Below are 14,646 nucleotides of genomic sequence, written 5' to 3'. Positions count from 1 at the left end.
ACATTACTTGCATTGTATTGTGCTCACGACATACGTTGCAAGTAGTCATTTAAAGGTAGCAAGAGAGGTAAATGTTGTAATCCTTCATGGGTTCATTCACGAGTTTGATGTAATTATTAGTACAAAGCATGCTCGACTATTTTACAATTAAGGTTAAATTTAGAAATGAGATTTGCAATCAAAGTCAAGGGCATTAGTTTTCTCAAAGAATTCAATATGTAACTTCTATGGATTTGTATTCTTTTTTAATTTGAACATCCCTAAAGTAGATTGAATTCACAAACGAGGTTTGCAATTAAACTCAAGGGCATTAGCTTTTTCTAAAAGAATCCAATATGTGACTTATGTTGAGTTGTATTCTCTTTAAATTTGAATATCCTGTAAAAAATCCTTTGGCAAGTACATTCTGTAATACTCCCAAGTAAAAGGTATGCTTGGAAGCAACAAGTTTGGCAACTTTTGCACCATTTGGGATCCAAGGAAGAGAGAATGATAGTAGAGGTGAGCCAACTATCTGAGCAAAGGCAAGCGCCATTGGGAGAAGAGACAAACCTGAGAAAGGGAAGAGAAACAAGGACGAGTAGTAGGAGAATGTGACCACTTAACCTCCATCGAGCTCCCGTCCTAATTAAAATATGTGTCAAGTCTATTGGTATTATGTGTTTATAAAATTTGATCTACTTTGTGTCTCTAATGCTCCATGTCTCACCGTTAGGCTTAATAAAACATAATAAAAAGGTAAAAATGTTTATTCATCTTTTGTTTGTCAGCTAAAATTTTTTATTTTATTATACCCAAAAAAAAAGGAAGTATTTGATGGATTTGAGATTAAGAAAACCTAATCCATGTTTAATATTAGCTTCGGTTGAAAATATCCCAAAAATATTGCTGCAACAATATTTTACAAACCCTTGGATACATTCTGTAATTTTTCAATGGATTCCTTGTCTTGCATTTGTGCTACCTCTAAAAGGTTTATACCTTTTTTATAAGACTTGGATGACTTTGGGTCTCATGTTTTATCAACAAACCCACTGCTCTTTTGACACCCAGTTCTGCAAGACTTTTTGAAAAAGGGTCTTAACCATATTCCCTCTCTCCCAGTAAATCCCTATCCAGTTATCAAGGAATTATGTTTAGCGTGGTCCAAAGTTAGTAATTAGATGTGCTTCAACACCACTTTAGACCACGAGAATTTTATCAAGGAAATTGTCCTTAGAGACTTCAAATCCTTCTTTCCGGACTAGAGTTTTAATTAAAAACCTTGGTTCTTTGACCAAAATATTATGGATGAAGTGGAATTTCTTAGTCACCACCTCTATATTTCTGGGTTAGACAAATATGCGCAAACCTTGACCTTTATGTACAAAATGTTAATAAGACTTACTACTTTACAAAGAATTAAGTCCCTTGAATTCTCTTTGACCCTAGCAATGGAAAAAGAAATCTATGATACTGTTGCAATCTATTATTTATCTTAAGAAATTACTCTCCTTGCCAAACTTACATTTCCCTGTCTTACGAATGCTTTAAAGTACATAAAAATGCTTAGGTGGCTAACCAATGCTTGTAATTGCATGTTCTCCAATATTACTGACCTTATCACTAAGCTACTTAGAGCACTTGATTGTGAAAACCGTGAGTATTCGGAGAGACTTCACAAAGATATTTGGGTTTTTATGCGACTGCGTACTAATGGCTATTGGGTTATCCAAAACCAATATGACTATCTGATTAATTTACCTAAACATATCTTCTATGTATTTACCTTTGACATCAAGTCCTGTGATGAAGCGATTCCTCACCAAGGAGATAAGCGCCTTATAGAGTCGCTCTAAAATTTTATCAGAATCTTACAAATCACCGGCTATCTTGGGTTTAAAAAGACTAAAAACTTTTTGTGCTTACTAAGAAAAATAAAGAGTGTGCTATTAATTTTAAAGATTTTATTAATCTTAACATCTTTATTTTAAAAATTTTCATACGAAGCTTGGTGATACTATCTTTCTACAAACCCAAGGCATCCATATGGGCTATTTGTGCTCACCACTATGGTGCGACTTGTACCTAACATGGTTTTAGCTGTAATCACAACAAGACAAAGCACCCATAGACGCACACACATACGCATTTACTGAACTTAAAAAAAACTTACGAGTGCATCTATTTGCACATCTATTTGTGCATCTAGAGACTCGCATCTAACGGCACATCTATATAGCAGACAGACATGCATATAGACGCATAAATAGATGCTCTGCTATAAAAATTTTAAAAACAGACAGATGCATCATTAAATGCGTGTATAGATGCGCTTATGGATGCTTTTATAGACGCGGAAATAGATGCTCCCCGAACAGATAGATGCATATATTTTCAAGACTACTTTAAGGACCCAAACCGGTCACTATGAATTCCTTATGCCTTTTGGCCTAACTAATGCACTTGCCACATTTAGTCGGATGGTGAATCGTATTTTCCTACCTTATCAGGACATTATGGTAGTTTTCTTTGATGATATCATGGTTTATAGCAAGAGTCAAGAGGAACATGAGAAACACTTGGATCTTGTTTTCTCCCTCTTACACTATCCTGACCCAAAGAAAAGTTCAGTTTTTCAATCTGAAATTGAATATCTTGGTCACATTGTTTTAGCTGAAGGTATTCGAGTAGATTCCAAGAAAGTAGAGGCAATAGTGAACTAGCCACAGCCTAAAGATATTCATGAGTTACGATCTAGGTTTGTGTAGTTTTTACCGAAGATTTGTTAAGAAATTTGCACACAAGGCACATCCATTGACTGAACTTCTACGTAAGACTTGTGCTTTCTATTGGGAAGAAAAACACACTTTAGCCTTCTGATGACTTAAACAAGAAATGTCCCGAACCCCAATTTGACAATGCTAGACTTCACGAGACCTTTCATTGTCATGGTCACTGATGCTAGTGGGTAGGGTTTTGGGGCTGTGCTTATGCAAGATAACCATCCGATTGCCTTTGAGTCATGTAAGTTGAAACCAACGGAGCTAAACTATTCCATATGATAAAGAATGTTCAGCCCCAATTATTTAGATGCATACTAGCTACTAATTCTATCTTAGAAAAACCGCTTGAATAACATTAGTTTAAGACTGAGAGTCTTTGGGTTTAGATTTGAAATCATGAATCAAGGCTTGTCCATCAAGATACACTGCCCATTTTCCAGCTTCGCGTGCATCTTTCACTTTAGCAAGCTCAACATTCCTTTGTTTGAGTTGAGTTGGAGTGAGCTCCTTAGATATCCATACTCGTGTATCTTTCAGCTTGTTTGTCTATTGGAGAACCTTCGTTCTTCGTGCCTTCTCTATGAAATAAACTTGTACTTATGTTCCCTTCTAAGAGATACAACTAATATCAGTTTCATCCCATTCTATCTGCGGTATCTCCTAGACGTGTTTATAGATGCACTGATAGACAAGCAAACATAATATTTTTTAAATTTACAGAATGTTGTGTATGATGTGTATGCTATGTAGTTGCATGAATCCCATTTCCACATTGTGTAGTTCAATTCTTACAGCAATCCGCATTTTAATTAGCACTCTTGCAAGCACGTCTATAGCCGACAATTACAATTCCAAATAAAACATTACAACTCCAAAACTGAACTAGGCATTAATTGACAAAACATTGCACAAGAAAATTGAAAGCTCAAAAAGTGCTTGTATGTATATATAACACGAAGCTCAGCCATGTCATGTGGCTTCAAGTACAAAAAATAAGAGGAGTGTATATACAAGAGGCACGAAGCCAAGCCAGTGGCTTTAAGTACAAACAAGAGTAGCTAGCACTACTTCTACAACTAATCTAAGTTCTCCACGTCCTCGCTCCCTTTTGTGCTCCCTTCTCTGTCTCCTTCCTTGTCTTCTTGTGCAGGGGCCTGTAAACAAGGGACAACATATATCAATGTATGAAAAATCAAATCTTTACTTATAATATTGACATTATTTAATTACTTTCAAATACCTCGAGGGCCGCTCCAATAGCCCGGATATACTGCTCCTCAGTAATCAACCCATCATGATAGAAGTGCTTCCATGTATCTCCTCTGCGATGGTGGCAGTGGTAGGCTGTCTCGACAGGAGTAGGGTATCTGCCCATGATATCAAGCTGCAAGACGACACAATTTGTGGAGGGGTTAGTACAAAGAAACAACCTCCTAATAAACTACATAAGCAATATAATTTGAGATCGATACTTTCAAATTGGGCCTCCCATGATTCAACACCCCCTGCTCCAAAATGCACGCTTCCATATTGCTCCATCTGGATCCTTTGTGCCTCCATGTGCTGCAGACTGGGGTCGGCCTCCCCCGCTGACTTCATTGCTTTCTTCCACTCACGCTTGTGAGTGGTATGGGGCGGGCCCCTTGGTGGTTGACCTCCCTTAAGCCTGGCAAGCTCCGCTAGTGCCTGCCTCTTAAGCAAAGATCTTTTATTGCCAAGTATCGTAACAATCTTTGACTTGGCCCATTTATCTATGAACTGACGATTGGGGGGGTTAGGATACCTGGAGCGAACAGTAGCGAGGGTCTCATCAGCCAACCTCTTTGGCTAGTCTTTGTAGTAGATAAAGCAATCTCTGTAATTGTTACTAATTACAGAGCGCATGAAGGCCATGATGTCCTTCCCCCATGCATCCATCAAGATGCCTCCTGTTTGAGTGGTCATAGAAGATCGTACCATCACGCGAAGGCACGTCTAAATCATCTGAATCATCATCTTCCCCACCACCACCCCTCCCAAAGCACTGTGCCATGATCCCCCACCGCTCTTCCTGCTACTATGCCTGCTACCATGTCGTGTCGAGCTAGTATGCTAGCCACTCGTAGCTGGAAAACCGAGTCTCGAGTGCACAGGAGTATGCCGACAGCTTTGCGAGATAGAATGACCTCCTGACGGCATGGAGGAAGGGGCATAAGAAGGCATGGGGGAAGGGGCATAAGACGGCATGGGGGAAGGGCCTTGGCTGTGTAGCCGGCTAGGCTGTGCTGACTCCGCTGGGGTAATCGCAACTGGTGTGGGGTTAGGGTGGTTTGGAGTTTGTAGTGAACACCTGGGGGGAGGGAAGAGAAGACAAGGGAAAGGAAGGAAAGCATCTAAAACTATCGGAGTACATCTATAGACACGTCTGAGAAGCGCATCTATTTTTTCATTTAACAGCGCGTCTATAGACACGGCTGTCTGTTCTGTAAACAGGCTAGATGCGCGTCTAGATGTGCCTGTAGATGCAGTTTCAGACGCACTCTAAGACACGTCTATAGACGCACTCCGATAGACGGACTATTCTAAAAAGTGGAAAAGGACTTGCACCCGACACAAAAGTGTAAGACTGATACCAAAATCATTCGTTTCTTGGATACGACAAAGGACAAATCCAAAGAGTGCAACTTTCAAAGAAGATCAACCGTAAAGAGACTTACCTTGGATAGAGGATAGAGGTATGGAAGCTTCTTGTCCTTCTTCAAAGTTGCTTCTCTTCCTTGTTCACCCTCTTCTCCTGTAAGCCTGGAAGTAAGTGTGGGTGCCTTCCTCTCAAGCTCGAGGTAGTCACTCATCATATGTAACCCTATCACGTGAGTTCAATAGAAGGATTTTTTTAATTTCCAAAATTTACAGAAATAAATATACATAAGGGACTATTTAAAATAGTTTTGAAAAAAATTTACAAATTTGTATAGAAAAGGGGTACATTTTATTAATGAAAAATTTACAGATAAGGGATTTTAGAAATAGGCCTTGAACGCACATGATATAGAGGGTTTATACATAGTGACCCCCCCGAGCTCTCAAGTGTAAGCTGAAGAAAAGCAAAATTTTTTGTGTTGTTTGTTTATAGGATGTCTTCATCTTCAACAAGTAGCTCCAGTGAGGATGAATCCCTCCGTATCCACCATCATGAAATGTGGTTGGAGCAAAAAATCAAATATATGTGTGATCAATGTCGAGGAAACATGTATCGTGCATGCAGGATTACACTCAATCATATCTCAAAGTATGGAGAATGGGATGCGACCGTAAACATGGTAAGTGTTAAAAAGTTAAGGTTGATTGAGATACCTATGGGTGTTCATATGTTTGAGTTATGATCCCGTTTTAATTTCGAACACAATGGATTGATGATAAGAGAAACACACAAGATTGCGGCATCATTGCTAGCTTTGAGGGAGCCAATGGAGCCAATGGAGCCATGGTTGTCTATCAACCAATGGTGGATAATAATAGATGGTGGCATGTCATAGATGGTGGCATGTCATACCTATTATGCCACGTTCCAAATTGATGTATAGTACATTTACTAATATGGAGCGTATGGAGGATGATCATGGCCATGGAGGTGATGATGACCGTGATACGAGAGAGGAGGATGATCATGAGATAGGTGATATAAATATTGAGGCCATTACCCGTGAGGACGAGCCTACCATTGGTAATGCTGATTTCGATGAGCACATGAGTAGCACAAGTAGTAGTGGGTTGAATGTATTTGTAGATCTAAACACTTGTTTGGATTTTGAAGTAGATAGTTTGGCAAAGGTTGATCTCATTGAGGATGAGATTGAACCGTAGCCCATCATTGATATTGGCAAAACTATTTTACATATTGTCTCATTCTCCTCACCTCACTTAATTCTTATATATGTGGGCTTGCAAAAAAGCATTGATGTTTTTGCTAAAATTATGTGCTTTGGTAATCATGGGCAATGTTTGGAAAGCAGTGATGTACACCAAAATCTCACTTTTTGTATTCTCTGTTTTGCATCTAAATACGCATCTAATTCTCAATGTAGACGCGCTAATACATGCGCAAATAGACACGTTGATAAACACAATGTTAGACGGGCCCGTACTTTCTCAATGTAGATGCACTAATAGACGTGTTAATACACGCATAAATAGACGTGCTATTAGATGCGTTCGTAATTTCTCTATTCAAGCAACACCTATAGACGCGCTCGCTATTTTGCACGTGTATCAAGCGCGTCTATAGTTGCTTTGTGTTGTTGTGAATTTATCATTAAATTATCCAAACTTAGAGAAGTTGAAATGCTTAAAGCATTTTATTTGTCTGCTCGGTTCATGGATGATCTAATTTTTATCAATAATGACTTTGTGGTGAATTGTCTTTCCCATAATAGATCCATTGACCTAACCGACCCAATGAGTATTTACCCGTTGGAGATCATTACTATCAAACCCACTTATGACACTTATTGTATCACTTTTATCAACACTTCAATTACACTTTTGAGGCCTTTTATTGGTGAGTATGAGACGCACACATTTTAGAAAAAATATAAATTAGCTTGTCCTAATGTCTGTTCATCCATGCTGCAGGTAATCAACCCACAAGTTGTGCATATAAAGTGTTTGTTTCACAAGTTCTTCCACTTATTTACAATGCTTCACCCTATTCTTGGGATTATATGGATTTGGTTAGACTAATCGGCTTAGTTGCTAAAACTGGATTTGATCCTAACTTAATCAGTAAAAATATCCTTAGCTTTTTTAAGAAGGACGGGTTTCTTGGTTTATGCTAATTTGAGATTCATTTTACTCTTGGGTGAGGGGTAAGTTCCACATGGTGGGCTTATTGCCCCTCACCATGTGGTCTTATCCATCAAGTTGGGGGTGGGACACACACAAACACACACAAGGATACTTTCTCTCACATATACATCACTACAACGCATAGGCCCTTTTCCGATAAAAATGTCAACGTTTTTTACACTTTTTTTTTTTTGACGAGTGCAAAGGTCGTTATTTACGTGGTTATAAGCATCGGAAAAGAACGGTTGCTATATATAAGTGTCGCTATATGGCGATGCTAATAAACATCCCTATATAGCGACACTGGTAAATGTCACTATATAGCAACACTGGTAAATCTTGCTATAGCAACAATTAATAGAACTTTAAAAAAACATTAGTGGGGTCCGAGACCTCATCAATCTATAATCCAAATAAGTTAGGTGATAACGCACATCCCTACTTCACTCTAATATTGCTAACCACCATGTCAAGCATCCCCCTCAAGGGCCCAAACTTTGCCAATCACTGTCTCATACAATGTGTAGATCCCCCAATGCATAACCTCTCGTACACCGATGTCTTGCAATCTTTGCATCAAATGAACGCATGGTATTATATCAAAAGCCTTAAGGGGATCCACAAAGTAGAAGTAGATAGTCCTTTTCCCTCCTTCCCCCACATGATCGTCCTCCTCAATGATTGAGTGTGAAGATGTGATCCACAATAGTGAAGTCCCATTCAAAGTCGGCTTGTCCAGCTGCTCTCACGTCTAAAGAGAAGCCAACAACTTACCACTAGTAATGATACTAATACCACCTTTGAAAGAGCAGTAAAATAAAGACTTCTATGAGAAGCAACTTTCTAAGACAATAGCTAAGAAAGGGGCATGCAACATTGTAGCTTACAACACAATCATAGAATAATATTGAGCCTCTACATTAAATTTTAAAAAAGTTATGTTTCTCATGGGATTTATCATCTTACATGTGCTATTCCCCATATGCTAAAAATTAAAAAAAGCATGTCATCTAAAATTATTCTAGTTAACACGAAAACCAAGTTGACTTGGCTGATGTTTAATTGTAATTCTCTTTACTTATTAATAAATTGTTCAAGAATTACCATTTTTTTTCATGCAACACAATAGACTTTTTATGTTTTCCTGATCATGAATGTCCTAGGTTATCATATATTGAGTCCATATAATATTGAATATGACACCCATTCTAAGTTGTTTAGGAGTTATTTTCTTACATTCTTATATGTAACAAGAATAACTAAGGATGAATGAACTTCTTACAAATTAATAATTGAGCCAAGCCATGCTTCAATAATAGAATTACTTTTTTTGAATATTTCATCATTACCATCAGAAGACTAAAACATTTGTTAAAATACACTATGTAAGTAACATAAGCAAAGATAATCTAATAGGCATTGTCATGAATAAAAAATTTGTTCGCTTGGCTATTGTTATGTATTAATAATGAAGAGGAAACTTTATGGAGCTTTTGTAATCAAAAAGGTTCCATATCATCAAGTCTATTGCTTACTATTAGGGTTTTGATGGACATATAAATGCTAAAATGGTTATATTGATCCTAAAAGTAGTTGAATGTTTAAAAATGAACTAATTTCCTTTCAATGAGATCGCTACTATCTTTACTTTATGATAAATATTTAGTGTCTGCATATCAATCAATTCTTAGAGTCAAAACCTTGTGAAGGAAAGAATATAAGGTTGGGTGTAGTGAATGTTGTAGAAGGATGAGTCTTAGATACAAGGGGTGCTTTGGTTATTAATCTAGAAGTTCAAGTCTTAAACAATGCTTCACACATCATGTTCATTAAAATATAGTATCTACGTGCTATAATTAGCACCATGGATATTAGAAATAATGATAAGATTGATAGAAGCTACTAGAGTGATGATGCATACACAAGCTAGATTAAATGAGTACACATGTAGAGCTCATATGTAGACATTTATAAAAAGGAAAATAATCTATGAATTTTGAAAAGCTCTAGTCAAAGTAGGGAATTTTATTGAACAATTTAAGAGGTCCTATGAGATTTTTAAAGCAGAAAAAAGAGGTTAAGGAATGGACAGAAGTTGAAGACTCGAAGGGTACAAAATGTCTATTAGTGTTTGGGCATTGGCATGTAAACGTGTACATGAGACACACACACACACACAGATTAAGGCAAAATTAAATTGAATGATGCAATTTGGGAATTGGATCCATATGAGCTTCATTTAGTAGAAGCCATGTAGAAAAGTTGAAAGGAAATTTTCCCCATGAACATGAACATTTGATGGTAGTAGAGTGGAAATCCATTTGTGAGATCACGACATTCAAAAGAGAGGGGATGCAATGGAGGATAGTGATGTTAGAATTTAGGTTTAGCCCCTTTCCTTTCCCCGACAAACAAGATCATGGGTTCTTGTTGGCGAGATAAGGCTATGGCTTTATAAGAGGAATATGACCTCCCAAATTGAAGATGATGAAAGCAAGATTTGCAAGATAAGGCTTGGCATTATAAGAAGAACATGACCTCCCAAAGTGAAGATGATGAAAGTGTACGTGATGCAAGGATCAATCAGTGGCACGCATAGGACCCACGAAGGCAATATCCATCTCCACTCATTAAAAGCAAGTGGCTCGGGGAGTTATATGACGACCAATTGATGTTTTCCTCTCAACTCACTTCAGTCAAACGCTGTCATGATCTGATGGATCAACTTTTGAAGGTAACTTCTCGCCAACATTGTGTTTGATTTTTGCATCCCTCTCCAAAGTGTGCAAGTGGACAAGATGGCAACTTGCAAGGCAACATAGATAGAAGGCGGCTAGAAATTGCCCATTGCACTCAAAAAAGCACGAGTTAGCTACAGAGTTCTGTCAAAGATGCAAATGCCAACCATGGATAAGTTGTGTGGTCTGAAGGGGAAACCGATGTCACAATTCACCACATTTAGGTATCACATTTATGGGAGGGCTATTGCATGCGAGCTATAAGGTGCAAGGGATGTACAAAGCGGTCGGCAAAGTGGATGAAAACTTCTAGGCAGTAGGGGAGCATTTTGGCAGTCCGGTGCATGAAGCATGGCCAATCGATCGTCATGCTTTATGTGGCTACATTATGTGGAACTTTAGGAGTGGAAGCACGACAACATTTTGCATGGCGCAGGCGTGCTCTAATTTTCAGCCTTTCAACTTTTGGTGACCAAGTTTTGTAGTGGGCTTAATTAACAGTGGGCCTTTCTATTTTTTGAGCAAAATCATTCGAGCATCTGAGCAAAATGAATCAAGAATTTATTTTTAAGCCTAAAAGTTCATGAAATGAAGCCATTCTTAGGGACCCCTTTTGTCAAGGAAGGGCTCTATGGGCCTCTTTTGTTCACATTGCCCATATTGGGAAATTTTAGAGAAAGGCCCAAGGACCCCTTTCTTTGAAGAAAGGGGTTTTCAAGCTGCTTTCTTTTGCAAGAAAGCAGCCCAAAAATCCCTTTCATTGAAGAAAGAGGTCTATGGGCCATGGTAAAAAAAGGACCCAAAGACCCCTTTCTTCAATGAAATAGGTTTGGGGGTTGCTCTTTTTCAAAAGAAAGCAGCCCAAAAAACACACTATTCAAAATTTTTGGACTTTCTCTCCTGGTTTGGACTTTTTTTTTTAGCATATCCTCTCCACTCAACTTCACTTAGTGAGCTCAGAAATCAGATTTTTTAGAGCACTAAATGGGTCACTTATATACAAACATGGCCTTATTAAACTAAAAAGACAAGTGGTGACGTCTAATTAAAAAAAATATGGCTCAATGAAGCTATAATTCCCAAACTTGTGCATGGTGCCCCCATCCAATAACTATAATAATAATAACAGTAGTCTCCTAACTCTAGTTCAATTTTAACACTATACTGATAAAGTGAAAATATGACACCATATGAAAAGAGTTTGCTGAATTCAACAAATAAGTCGTGTATAGATACACCATTTTAAAAAAAAAAAAGAGTTTGTTGAATTCAATATATAAGTGGTGTATAGATACACCCTTTTTTTGAAAAATAAAGCATAGCCCTTAAAGTTGCCAATTGCTAAAACTTCTCCGGAGCAAGATAACATCTCTACTTTTTCCCCCTCAAAATAAGTTTTCTTGATATCTTGAAAGTATGTCTTTGGAACAATTTTATCTTGGTCCCAGAGTGTTCTGTGTGCTTGCATATCAAATATGTCACATTGTAAGATATCTCCCAATCTTTCAAAGTCTCCGTGTGGATATTTTAAATGCACTTCAGGATTTACAATGTTGGTGATTATCACTACACATCTTCTCTCACCACAATGTTGGAAATGACATACATTCATAGGATCACGACTATGAATTCGTCCAAAAGCCACCACTTCATTCTTCTTATATAACACCACATCCATACCCTCTGTTAGGGTGAATACCTTATTTATGTACAAAAATAGATTAGCAATTCAAAAAAAGACACAATAAATAATCATTGAGCTTATCATTACTTAATAACTCTTATATTAAAACTAGCAGAGAAGGCATTAAACATGAACCCTACATCATAAACTTTAAACAATTAATACCAAAACATCTTTACCATCGTAAATCCTAAACTTTAAACATTTAATCCCTAAACCCTCAACTCCTAAACACTAAATCCTAAACCCGAAACCCAAAACTCTAAATCCTAAACCCTAAATCCTAAATCCTAAATCCTAAATCCTAAATCCTAAACCCTAAATCCTAACCCTAAAATACAACTAAAATTTAATGAATTTTTTTATTTGTGCAACAGGTTGGATATATCCCCCAACCTGTTGCTCAAGCAACAGGTTGGGGTGATATATCCAACCTATTGCACAAATCCAGAAAATTACCCAAAAAAAGAATTTTCTTGATTTGTGCAACAAACTGGATATACGGTTGGGGGTGCACCTCCAACCTGTTGCGCAACAGGTTGGGGATATATCCAACCTCTTCCACAAGTCAAGAATTTTCTTGATTTGTGCAACAAGTTGGATTGAGCAACAAGTTGGGGGATATATCCAACTTGTTGCACAAATCAAGAAAATTCTTGACTTGTGGAACAGGCTGGGGGGTATATCAACCTGTTGCACAAATCAAGAAAATTCTTGACTTGTAGAACAAGTTGAGCAACAGATTGGGGGATATATCCAATCTATTGTACAAATCAAGAAAATTATTGATTTGTGCAACAGATTGGATATATCCCCCAACCTATTGCTCAAGCAATAGGTTGGGGGTACACCCCGAATCTCTTACAACAAGTTGGGAGGTATATCCAATTTGTTGCACAAATCAAGGAACTTTCTTGATTTGTGCAATAGGTTGGATATATCCGCCAACCTGTTGCACAAATTAAGAAAATTCTTGACTTGTGAAACAAGTTGGATATATCCGCCAACCTGTTACTCAAGCAATAGGTTGGGGGTGCGCCCCCAACCGTATGTCCAATCTATTGCATAAATCAAGAAAATTCTAAATTTGTGTGATTTTTTTCATTTGTGCAACAGGTTGGGGGATATATCCAACCTGTTGCACAAATCAAAAGAATTCATTAAATTTTGGTTGTATTTTAGGGTTAGGTTTAGGGTTTAGGATTTAGGATTTAGGGTTAGGATTAGGGTTAGAATTTAGGGTTACGATTTAGGGTTTAGGATTTAGGGTTTAGGATTTAGAGTTTAGGATTTAGGGTTTAGGATTTATTATTTAGGAGTTTAGGGTTTAGGAATTAAATGTTTAAAGTTTAAGATTTACAGTGGTTAAGATGTTTTGGTATTAATTGTTTAAAGTTTATCCAACCAACCGTGTATCCAATCTGTTGCACAAATCAAGAAAATTCTTGATTTGTGCAATAGGTTGGATATAGCCAATACTAGGTACAATCCTTTGCAAAGGCTTTACTTTAAGTAATTATAAGTCTACCTAGTTAAAGTATCCTACTTATTAGGGATAAGCACATAGGCTAAAAGCACACCGATTCATATTTTCTTACATTCATGCTGCATGGTGTATCATAAGAAAGGAAGAAGTATGTGATAAGAAATATTCATAAGAAATATGTATTCCATATCATGGTTTCATGCCATGGATATCTGGTGGTTGCTAAAGTAGAAAAATGATATGGATTCAATGATACTGTAGTTTTGTACAAAGCCTTAAAGGCTTTTACAAAGTATTACATATTGTAACAAAGATAAGCTAAAAAAGCAGCCCATTAAGAAAAAGCAGCCCAAAAACCCCTTTCGTCAAAGAAAGGGGTCTTTCTTTGATGAAAGAGGTCTTTCGTCAAAGAAAGACCCCTTTCTTTCGTCAAAGAAAGGGTTTTTGGGCTGCTTTTTCTTTAAAAAGCCCCCTTTTGTCAAAGAAAGACCCCTTTTTAAACAAAAGGGGTTTTTGGAAAGCAACCCAAAAACCCCTTTCGTCAAAAGAAAGGGGTCTTTGGGCCCCTTTTTTAACATGGCCCATGTGAAAAAAAGAGGTCCAAATACCCCTTTCTTTGTCGAAAGGGGTTTTTGGGCCTCTTTACATAGTCCATGTTGAGAAAACATGCATAAAGGCCCCTTTTTTTAAAGAAAGAGACATTTGGGCTTCTTTTTTTCAAATGGACCTTCTAGTGAGTATGCATGGTGGATGCTTTAGCTGAGAGGATGCTAAAATTAAAGTAAACATGTAGGGTAGTTGTGAATAAAGGGGTCTCATAAACAAAATTATATTTGGAATGTTAGCAAAAGATTACATATTTGCTAGATGAATTAGTAATATGTTCAATGTGGTTAAATGGACAGTAACATATAGCATCTTTGCAGGGTGGTTTTGTGACTAAAGGGGTCTATCATGCTCCAACAAAATTGTCTTGTGAAAGACTATATGCAATGCTAAAAAAAATTTGCTCAGACCAAATGCTTGAAGAAAAGACATACCCATTAACAGTCATGCTTTTTTCCAACACCATGCTTATAATAACAAGCAATCATCTAGCTTATGTGTATCGTCATTCCAAATCATCCTAAAACCCAAGACCCTTCCTGT

This window comes from Dipteris shenzhenensis, chromosome 3 (genome assembly GCF_047967505.1).
Source record: "Dipteris shenzhenensis isolate YYH24624 ecotype China chromosome 3, Dip_SZ_1.0, whole genome shotgun sequence".
Lineage (NCBI taxonomy): Eukaryota > Viridiplantae > Streptophyta > Polypodiopsida > Gleicheniales > Dipteridaceae > Dipteris > Dipteris shenzhenensis.
This window is presented reverse-complemented; position numbering follows the sequence as displayed.